The sequence below is a fragment of the Pseudorca crassidens genome, chromosome 13, assembly GCF_039906515.1.
Source record: "Pseudorca crassidens isolate mPseCra1 chromosome 13, mPseCra1.hap1, whole genome shotgun sequence".
Lineage (NCBI taxonomy): Eukaryota > Metazoa > Chordata > Mammalia > Artiodactyla > Delphinidae > Pseudorca > Pseudorca crassidens.
This window is the reverse complement of record NC_090308.1, coordinates 75200028-75211848: the sequence shown is the minus strand read 5'-3', so window position 1 is coordinate 75211848 and position 11821 is coordinate 75200028. Positions and strand designations below refer to the sequence as shown.

Below are 11821 nucleotides of genomic sequence, written 5' to 3'. Positions count from 1 at the left end.
AAAAAAATTTATCAATATAAATTGATATATAAATTATAAAATTATAACTAAAAGTTGAGAAAGCAACTACCACAGCACAGTGGTACCAGACAACTTGAGTTCTAACCCTGCACCCACCACGTACTAGATGTGTGGCCTCTGCATATTTCTTAACATCACTGTGCTTCATTTTATTTGAGTGTAAAATGAGAACACTAGTAAATACTTTATAGGGTAGTTGCAAGGATTATATGGATTCCTACGTGTAAAGCCCCTAGTGCCTGACACATAGTAAGCACCATAAATTGTGTTTGTTATTATTGTTATTACTACTATCATCAAATAATAAAAAAAAGACTATCCATGAGCTTTCAGGGAAAAGAAAGTGATGATCATCAGGAGCCAAAATGTGTTCACAGTGAGTTACCTTTCTTTTATCTTACACAACTGCCAATTCAAAAGATGTACAAAACTTGCCCATCTTTCTTTTTTTGAAGTTTCAGTTTTTATCTGTGGAAAATAAGTAAAAAGAAAGACTACTTCCATAATTAAAGAGATTTTTTTAAAGATATATAGGAAGATAAGTTATTAATTCAACAATTAGGGCTTCCCTGGTGACGCAGGGGTTAAGAATCCACCTGCCAAAGCAGGGGACATGGGTTCAAGCCCTGGTCCAGGAAGAGCCCACATGCTGTGGAGCAACTAAGCCCATGCGCCACAACTACTGAGCCTGTACTCTACAGCCCATGAGCCACAACTACTGAGCCCGCGTGCCACAACTACTGAAGCTTGCATGCCTAGAGTCCATGCTCCACAACAAGAGAAGCCACCACAGTAAGAAGCCCGCGCACCGCAACAAACAGTAGCCCCCCGCTCGCTGCAACTAGAATAAGCCATGCAGCAACGAAGACCCAATGCAGCAAAAAATAAATAAATAAATATTTTAAAATAATAAGATATTAGAAAAAAAACAGTTAAGCAGTCTGAAGCCTTTAGCTCTGAAGCACCTTGTTTCTTGCTGACTTACACCATACAAGTTATTAAAACAATCAGACTAGCAAGAAAGTGCCTCCAGAGTTTCATAGAGCGAAGACCCTACAAGGACTCAATACTCTAAGTGAAGACTAAGAACAGGCCAGCAATATTAACACTGTAATAAACGGCAATTGTCAATAAGAAGAAAAAATTAAAAGGAAGTGGCAGCATCTAAAAAAGGCAGTATTTTACTTTCTTGCTTGCTTTATATGTAGGTCTTGTCTTTTAATGTTTCCTGTAGACTCTGGATTTATCCATATGCCAACCATATCGAAAGCACTGATGTCTGAATAAAGAAGTGTTTGTAGGTGCTTGTGTATGTGTGTATTTTAAACAAAACTGGTTTTCTTTGACTTCTTAATCCTTTTCTTTGGATGCTTAACATAACATTCTTGGAAACAACTCGACTGCACAAACATGCAAACACTGCCACCTAATGGCAGCTACCCATTTTAAGGTAGTCAAACGACACAGACTGCTGTGACATTTGAATGTCTTTCTAAAGGGAAACAAATATAACACAATCAGGCATCATGGCTCAAGTTCTAAAACCATCCATCACCCTTATGGTCTCTTGAGAAATAAGTAATCACAAGAAAAACCTCCCTAAAACTCTTCCCTGAAACTTCCCTTCAGCCTTGCTTACAGGATCCTTAATCTTTCTTGTCTTTCTCCTATCAGTGGCTTTCATCTTGGCTGCTCTCCTCTTTTACAGCATCTTATCTGTAAAAATTATTTTAAATATAACAAACTCTATTTTTAAAAATACAAAAATGGATTTAATTTGACACACTAAGGTCATCAGTTACTCCTTGGTCTTTAATTAGATGATGAACTTCATATGAATTCTTTCTCGTGAATTTAAAGGAAAAAGAAAAAGAAAAACAACTCAGCCATTCAATTCAATTTTGTTTCTCCCTTCTTGTCTCCAGCCACCAAGTATCTATCAGCCTAGCGGGACAGTGGCAGAAGCCTGGAGTGATGCTGGATTCTAGATCCTTCTAAGCACATTCACACACAACCTTTCCATAAGGGAGTCAAATAGCCCCCAAAGCTTTCACGTTTGGCATGTCCTCCACACAATCTTGTTTTTTAATTTCTTCTCCTAAAACCACTGAAGCCCAATGAAAGATTTACTGTCTCTTCCCTTTTCCACTTTTCCCATTTAAGCAGGCTTATTTGGCTCTGGACTCACCAATTCAGCAAAAACAGTTAATTACTTAAAGCAAGAATAGATTGTGCCCTATGATATTGTCTCCATCTGCCATAAAAGAAAATTGCAAACCCAACCTACTAGCTATCATTTTCCAGATTGTGCTGATAAAGAACAGGCTTTAAGGAACTTCCCTGGTGGTCCACTGGTAAAGAATCCGCCTTCCAACGCAGGGGACGTGGATTCAATCCCTAGTCAGGGAACTAAGATCCCACATGCCACGGGGCAACTAAGCCCACGCACCACCATTACTGAGCCCTTGTGCCTCAGCTAGAGAGCCCACGTGCTGCAAATTACAGAGCCCACGTGCTCTGGAACCTGCGCACCACAACTACAGAGCCCACACACCCTGCAGCCTGTGCACCACGACTAGAGAGAGAAAAATCCGCACCCCACAACTAGAGAGAAGTCCGCACACCGCAACGAAAGATCCCCCATGCCACAAAGACCTGATGCAGCCAAAAAATTAAAAATAAATAAAAATTTTAAGAAAGAGCAGGCTTTGAAAGTCAGTAAGTGTTCTTGTGAGCAGAGCTGACGACAAAATTTGTAAGGTCTAGTGTAAAATGAAAGCACAAGTTCCTTTTTCAAAATACTGGGGATAAAATTGCTGTTGAAGTTACTAAAATGTAAAGCTTTTTCCTTTCTTCCATAGTCTTTCTTTTGACTAGTTACAGTGTTTTTTATTTGCTACTTAATGTCATCTAAGTTAACAAAAATTAAAATTTTAAATTATTATTATAAATTAATAAATTGAATTATTATTTAAATTTTATTTTTTTAATTATTATGAGTTTTACTCTTCATACTTATATTATGCAATAACAGTTTTTAAACACAAGAGGACTTAACTGGTTGCAGAATCACTGAAATTACATAATTCATGTTTCATAGCTCATACATGCATATGTACTTCATTCTAGCAGAGAAGTAGAAACACTGAACAAAACTAACTCAACTGTTTTTATTTCATTTCTTGGTACCAGCACATTCTACCAACACTCTCTACATTTGGCTTACTAGTAAGTAAAGAAGGACTGAAAGAAAAATAACTGTCCATTTCTATATTATCACTTCTAGCATAAGGACTTAGCTAGCAGAGGGCCAGCCAATAGAGGTTTCCACAGACATTTCTATTTCTTAGAATGCCATTGCCGTTTTTTTATTTATTTATTTATTTTGGCCACACCACGTGGCTTGCGGAATCTTGGTTCCCCAACCAGGGATCAAACCCAGCCCCCTGCAGTGGAAGCACAGAGTCCTAGCCACTGAACCACCAGGGAATTCCCAACCATTACCTTCCTTTGGCATTCAAAACAAATTCTAGTTCAAAAAAGGTGTGTTATCAGGACTTCCCTGGTGGTCCAGTGGTAAAGAATCTGCCTTCCAATGCAGGGGACAGAGGTTCAATCCCTGGTGGGGGAACTGAGATCCCACATGCCGCAGGGCAACTAAGCCCGCACACCACAACTACTGAGCCCGCGTGCCTCAACTAGAGAGCCTGCGTGCGGCAAAGAACAGAGCCCACCCACTCTGGAGTCTGCATGCCACAACTAGAGAGAGAAAACTCACACGCCACAACTAGAGAGAAGCCCACGCGCCACAACGAAGAGCCCACGTGCCACAACAAAAAGATCCCACATGCCGCAACAAAGACCCAACACAGCCAAAAAATTTAAAAAAAAAAAAAAAGTGTGTTCTCAGGGCTGTCGTCACCCCAACTTAGTCATAGACATAGAACTTACCTTATGTTTGTTTGAGTCTCACTAAACTCCCATGCATCATGCATTTGCTGGAATTCTGTGCTCAGAGAGCATTGTGAGCAGTTTATGTGAATGGAGTGGTAAGAAAAGGTGGACAACATATTAAATTTACCTCTTCTGCTCATATACATGCTCCATCGCCCCAGGCTTCACTTACATAACATAAGGTCAAAGATAAAATCATTAATAATTTCAAGACAGGGACAGTAGAGCATTAAACCAAACGTGGGTCCTTCTGAGCACAGAGCCTGGTGTGACTGCACAGGACATAAAACTAGCCCTGCTTACGAGATTTCTTAGGACAGAAAACCTTCACTTTTCTTTAATGAGAGGGAAGAACAGGAACTTTGTTTATTGAGTATTTACTTTATGTTGAGCACTAGGTTAAATCCTTCACGTACGCTACCTCATCTAATTATCGAACAACACTTTGGGGTAGGTATTTTTTTTAAATTTTTATTGAAATATAGTTGCTTTACAATGTTGTGTTAGTTTCTGCTGTACAGCAAAGTGAATCAGTTATACGTATACATATAGCCCCTCTTTTTTAAGATTTCCTTCCCATTTAGGTCACCACAGAGGACTGAGTAGAGTTTCCTGTGCTATACAGTAGGTTCTCATTAGTTATCTATTTTATACATAGTAGTGTATACATGTCAATCCCCATCTCCAAGTAGGTATTTTTATCCCCATTTACAAAAGGAGAAATTGGGAGTTTTACCAATATCTCTCAACTAAAAGGTGGTGGAATAGGGATTTTAACTCTGGTTTGATCGATCCCAAGCCCTGTTACATCCCACTACCTCCTTCAGAGCATTTACTTCACATCTTTTAATGATAAAATATTTTTAAACTGTTACCTTCATATATATCACATATAATAAACATATATATGCTAACATGCCAATAAGAACAAGTATGAATTATTAAAATAGCATGATTCACATGCTATTAAAAAGAAATCTCCTCTAGGCTTCTAGTTTAATATGACAGACTAAGCGTGCACATTTACCTCCTTCCCCTGCTGAAGTTTCATTAAAATGATAATAATGCTTTCTTTAAAAGATATAAACTGTCAACTGCAAAGAACAGAGAATGGAAGCTGTTGGTAAATAAGAATCCCAAAATCAAGAGAAACAATCCATAAAGAAAAACATGCAGTGGAAATCCGTTTATAAAGTTAAAAAACAGGCAAAGCTAAATAATCAATGCTTAGGAATATATACATAGATGATAAAACTATTTTCAAAAGAAAAGGAATGATTAACACAACCTTCAGTGCAGGAACTACCTCTGGAAGGAAGGGAATATGATTAAAGAAGAGAACACAGGGGCTTCTATAGTGCTGCTGTTTCCTTTCTTACCTGGAGTGATAGGTACATGGGGATTCATTTTGTTATATATTTAAAGTACATAATAATACTCTTGAATGTATAATGTATTTCCCCCGAAAATATTAACTTTTAAAAAAGATACTGCATTCATAAATAACTACAAGACAGTATGTACAAGACAGTATCAGATAACAAGAAAACTTTTGGAAATTAAAATTTGATTGCCATATAAAAATTCAATAGAAAAGTTAGACAATAAATCTAAAGAACTCTCCCCGATTGCAATACAAGGAGACTGAAACATGGAAGAAAAGGTGACAGATTCGAAAGATTATTTCAAGACATTTTACGTCCAAGTAAGAATTCCAGAAAGAGAAAACAAAATTGAGGGAAAAATTATCACAGAAGCACTAATTGATAATTTCCTTGAAGATTAAGTCAGTCTTTAGACCAAAAGGACTCATTCTGCACCCAGGATTAGACACGTCCTGGTAAAATGTCATAGCTCTGAGTATAAAGAAATGATCCAAAAAGCTACCCAGGAGAAAAGACAAGGGAGTGAAAATCAAAGATATTAGCCACCTCATCAGAATACAGGATGTGGAAAGGCAATACAGGAAGGCCTTCAAAATTCCCAGGGAAAATGATTTTTACCCCAGACTTCTAAAGCCAACATAATAATCATTCATGAGGTCAGAGTAAAGACGTTTTCAAACATGCGAGGACCCGGAAGTTTACCTTAAATGCAATCTTTCTTAGGCATGAAAATGTATTTTAAGAAAATAGGAAAGTATACCATCAAAAGAAAGAAAGAAAGCCATGCCCCCCCCCCCCAAATAGTCATTCCCAACTCAAGAGAGCAGTGAAGCAAAGTGATGGCCACACTCTAGCTGTCCTAGAGAGTCCTCTTAGAGACGGGAGCCAGGAGACAGAGGGTTGGGATGGAAAGACTCAGGGAAATTTTGAGAATACATAGAATAAATAATATGGATGGGAGTTTGGAAAAACTTGAGGATAAAACAAAGGCACTTGAAGTGTAAAAAGGAAAATCTATTTAACGTGATACGAAGAACATTCTCCATTGAGTGGCGGAGTAGTAATAACTTGTATCCCACAGACAAGGACATGTAATACTGGCTGTTACTTGACTCTACAGTGAACGAACATGTATATGCGCCTGTGTTGGCTCTGGCCCTCCAGGAAACAGTGGTCAAGGCAGAGTTAGAAGGGCAAGAGATGTTTTGGGTGGAGAAGCCTGTGAAAGACAAAGGGGAGAGGGTGTAGGAGTAGGCACAAAAAGCTTTCAGTGCTCAGTGTAGGTCTGATGCCTGTGAAAGGAAAGGAAAAAAGAAGGAGGCTTGGATAGGAAGAGCCCAGACTATGGTACCACTCGAAAAACTCTTAGCCAGCCCCACAGGAAGTTACAAAGCAAAAATTGCCCTTTGCATGAGTTTCATGTTGGGCAGCAATGGCCTGCACCTCTTGCTTGAGAAACTCTCTTAAAAGGAGACCTGACTGGCATAGTATACTTCTTCCAATATATGCAACACACTCACCTAGACCTCAAAGGACACCACCTCAAGGCTGTGTCCAATTACTGCATCAGCTCAAAATCCAGGTTTTGTTGTTTGTTTGTTTGTTTGTTTTTCAGTGATATGCCCTCCTTTATATCAGGTCCAGATGTGGTCTAGTTATTTACCAAAAAATCAAAAGCAGTTGTCTTACCCAATATACTCAGTGGTAGGGGAGGTACAGTATAATCACAATAAAAGCTACCCAATTATCAAATATCTTTGATGACATAAAATACACTTTACATGAAAAGCTGCATGAAGTTCACTCATATAGCTTATCTTCTAATTTACGTTTAAATAACATGGTCATGGTGTTAAGTGCCTCTTGGCATCATCAGTGATAACTGAGACTGGTCTTCCTAGTATCCTTGATTTCTTGCCCCTCATCATGGGGGAAGTTATATTCTGCACTGAGCCTTAGGAGAGGAAACAAAGGCAGGTTCAGGGACTATGATAATGGATAAACTAGATTGAAAACATTACCCATAAGTAATTATGTATCTTAAAAATTATTTAATATGGGGCATATTTTCATGAGATAAAACTTTTATATGATATGTATACTTTAAAAAATGAATCTTAAATTTGAAAAAAAAAAAAGTGAGCCTATATTGTACAAATTCCCAGAGCTCACAAGTGTCTCCATTAGCCAATCTAGAAGGCCTCAGTTCTTCTGTCTGCTTGTCCATTTTTCTCACAGGCCTCTGGTTTGGCCTTCCAGGGGTTTCTTTCTTGTCCGTTATCCTCCTTAGACACTTCTGAAGTGAGGCTACATAGCTTTCACAACCTACTTCCCACCAATGCAGGTTTGAAGATTTGCAAGCTGCTTTAGAGGTTAAAAAAAAATCACAGGCTTTTGCAGCCCTGACATGTGGATCATTTGGTAATAACATTCCCTCAAAAACTTACTAGGATTCTAGTCTTTTAGTTTTCAAGGGATGAACTCAGCCAAAGATTTCATCAAAAAATTGCTTCAAGACTTGGGGACTGACATTTCACTTACAACCTCTGTACCCTGCCTAGAGCAGTGGCAGCTACTGGAAGCCAGCTGAGACTTGGGGACAAGGCAACACCCTTAATCTCATCTTCACAGCCAGACTGGTTCCCATAGTCTAACAGGGGTGCTTGAAAATGTTTGTGGCCCTATTCCTATCCCCTGCTAAAACTGACAGTTCTATAATTGCTTGAATTTGTATTACAGAATCAGTTTACTTCTTCAGCCCTGTGAGGCCCCAAATCACCAGAACCCCAGTCATCTGAGATTGCCTCAGGCACCAAGTCCTTCATCAAAGTTGTATTTCCCTCCATTTCTACTTGCAAACCAGCTAGTTCTAGCCTGAGCTCTTCTCTTTGTTGCCAGGCCTTTTAAAAGAGGTCAGAAGCAGCCAACAGACATTTATTTTTTTTTCCCCACCATTTCTGCTGGTGTTATTGGCTCACTTGGCCCATAATCTACCCATCCAAGTGTCAAAGGTACATTTGCCACTGTTTTGCCACACCATAAAAAATGTGACCCCCTTTTACATTCTGCAATGTCTGTATCCTTGAAACTATCAAATAAATGCACCTAGTTACGTTTCTGTTACATATAGTACTCTACTTTCACATACCAAATTTTATTAGTTAGGGTATAGGTTCAGCTGCATGAAATACAAACCTGAGCTAACATACCTTTAAAAAGATAGAAGATAGTTTCCCTCTCCCATAGAGCAGCAGCAGGATAGAAGAAGGAGGGATAAACAGTACAGCCCCTTCCCTTAAGGACATGTCTTTAGAAGTATCACAAATCATTTTCCCTCACAACTTCCAGGCTGGAACATAATGACGTGGCCATGGTTCAGTGGAAAGAAAGCTGGGAAATGGATGGCCATGTGCCCAGCTAAAAAAAATCCCAGGGTTCTCCTGCTGTAGAGAGAGAGAGACTAGAAATCAGGGACAACCAGTCTCCTCTACTACTCTTCCCCAAGTCTTACCCCATATTCAACGGAGAATATTCAAACTAATTCTAAGACAGAATTTCCCCCATAATTTTCCCAGTCAAGACTGATGATGAATAAAATCAGTTCCTCTATGTCCTGACTTTCAAGGCTCCTTAATCACACTTCGTTCAAAGCCAAGCTCAAATCTCATCTCTTTCATAAAATCTCAGGCTGCTCCAGCCTGATCTCTCCATTCTCTGCACTCTCAGTGAGACAGTTTAGCACTTGATTGTTCTCTACTTTTTCGTATGTGTGTTTTCTCTAAAAAGAATGATCCTGTGCTCATTACAAGAAAGTTCCATGATTTATCATCCTTCTTTTTTGGCTCCACAATATGTGTTGAGGTGTTAATAGCCTAGAGAGTGCTTAACAAAAATGATTGATGGATCAGAATCCTAAGTCATTAAACACACAAGAATTATGAGGGCGATAACAAAACTACAGTGAAGAATCTTTATTTTCTCTGATGCCGTGTTTGGGGTTGGATTCCTCTTACAATTAAATTTCTAAGCGTTCACAAAGACATTATTTCTTTTTAAAAACATGTATTTCGACTGTGCTCGCGGGCCTGAGGTCGTCTCCGGTGAGGCGGTCGTCCTGAAAGCAGCTGCGGCTCTGGCCCCTGGGCGTGGTAAGGAGCCTGCCGCGTGCTTGCTGTTACGGGGCCGCAGCATCACCCCGCTTCCTCCACCTTCCCTGCAGCAGCCATGGCGAAAGGCAGAGGCGACGAAAGATCGCACGCGGGGCGCTCCATACGACCCCTCGGGGGACAAGGCAGCGGGGCCGCGGGGTCCCTCGGCGCCAGGCAGCGGAGACCACCTGAAGGAGAAAGCCTGTGCGGAAGCTGGGTCAGCAAGGATGTCGCTTCTTTATATTGGTGTCCATTTTCTTTTCTGCAGCTTTTGTTATGTTTTTGGTATATAAAAATTTTCCTCAGCGTAGTGAAGAAGGAGTGAATATGAAGGTTCCCAGAGATATGGATGATGCCAAGGCTCTAGGAAATGTTTTATCCAAATATAAGGACACCTTTTATGTACAAGTACTTGTAGCTTATTTTGCTACATATATTTTCTTGCGAATATTTGCTATTCCGGGCTCTGTATTTCTCAATACACTCTCAGGGTTTCTTTATCCCTTTCCACTAGCCTTATTTCTTGTTTGTTTGTGTTCTGGACTCGGTGCCTCATTCTGCTATATGCTCTCCTCTTTAGTCGGGAGGCCGGTTGTATATAAATACCTAACTGAGAAAGCAGTAAAATGGTCACGGTAGGTTGAACGTCACAGAGAACATCTCATTAACTACATTATATTTTTGAGAATAACACCATTTCTGCCTAATTGGTTTATTCATGTCTCCTGTGATAAACGTGCCATTGAAAGTTCTTTTTACTGGCACTTTTCCAGGTGTTGCATCTCCCTCTTTTGTAGCAATTAAGGCAGGAACAACACTGTACCAGCTTACAACAGCAGGGGAAGCCGTTTCCTGGAACTCAGTATTTGTTCTAATGATTTTGGCTCTTCTTTCTATTCTGCCAGCGATCTTCCAAAAAACACTAAAGCAAAAATTTGAGTGAATAATCCTCTGGGTTTTAGTTTTCCTATCATCATCATCATCATCATCTCTCAGGATTGGCAGATTTATGTGTTAAAATCACTTCTTCAGTAAATGAAACAGGAATTTGTAAAATAAAATTTCCTATCAGGTGGTTAAAATAATGCATTTAAGTGGCAAAGGAGAGAAGTAAAAATGGAAATTGGTATACCATGAAAAGTGCCGTCAGTAGTTATGATAGACATCTCCTAAATTACTATTCCAAGGCCATAGATAATAAATGTAGCAGCATAGTAGGAAATTCTTGACCCAACTGATTAGCCCAATATATTTCATGAACTGGCCAGAAATACTTACCCTTTACTTGATAATTTAATATTTTTCTCTCTATTCCACACTATAACTAAAACAGAACAAATACAAAATTCAAAAGCAAAGATACAATATTGCTATTCTGACTGTTGTTGGCCTTCTTTCAGAGCATAAACTTGAAAACTAAAGCTCAAAAGAGATTTACATTTTCTTCCTTTTTACCTTTGAGGTAATAGACTTGTTTAGAAGTTGCATCTTAGTGGACTACTGAATTTGGAAAAGATATCAAGTTATATCTATTTAGTGAATTTTATTTTTGTCTTCTTCTGTTCTAGATTATCATGGATTAGTCTGAAATTTAAAATTCTGACCAGTCTGTTTTCATCTGTTTCCTAGCTTTCAAAATATTTCCACTGTGCATATACAGAACGGCAATTACATGATAATTGTATCATATTGGTGTTGATAATTTATATTCAGATAATATTTTGTTACACAGTACCCCTTTACTATCTCAAAAGGGGATCAAAAAAGCAAACATTCAAAGTATGCAGTTTTTAGATGTTAGATTAATTAGATTCCTTTATATTTTGAAACAAAAGCAGTGTCAGTACAACACTTAAGTGGTTGAATATAGTTTATTTGTTCCAATGACTGTAAAATTTTACCTCATTTATTTATTAGTCTGGTCATTAAAGCATGTATTATGTAATTACCCTTCTTATGCATGATATGTAAGAATGCCTTGTTTCATTTCTGTTGATGGCTTTTTTGTTTGGGGCTGCTTTTGATTAGTGCAGTTTCCCTATTTAGGGTTTTTACTTTTTATATCTCAAAGTAAAATTAAATTCTCATATGGTAACTACTATATTTAAATAGTCCTGGAAAAACTGAACAGCTTTTTGCTGCTTGCTTAATGGTTGGTAATATCCTCGATTCCTTGATTCTAGGACATAAAGTAAAGTACTCTGTCAGTTTTACCTTCACCCAACACTGTCATGTTGAAAAGTACTTTAGCTGTGGAAGAATCCTTGTATGTTTTTATTGTGAGAGGTCTGATCAGCCTCAAAGCCTGTTTCT

At 38.7% G+C, this 11821-nt stretch overlaps 1 pseudogene; it reads left to right on the top strand.

Annotated features, from left to right (window-relative positions):
- The first annotated feature begins 9455 nt into the window (after positions 1-9455).
- Positions 9456-10840, top strand: LOC137205066 (transmembrane protein 41B pseudogene; annotated as a pseudogene).
- Positions 10841-11821: the final 981 nt, after the last annotated feature.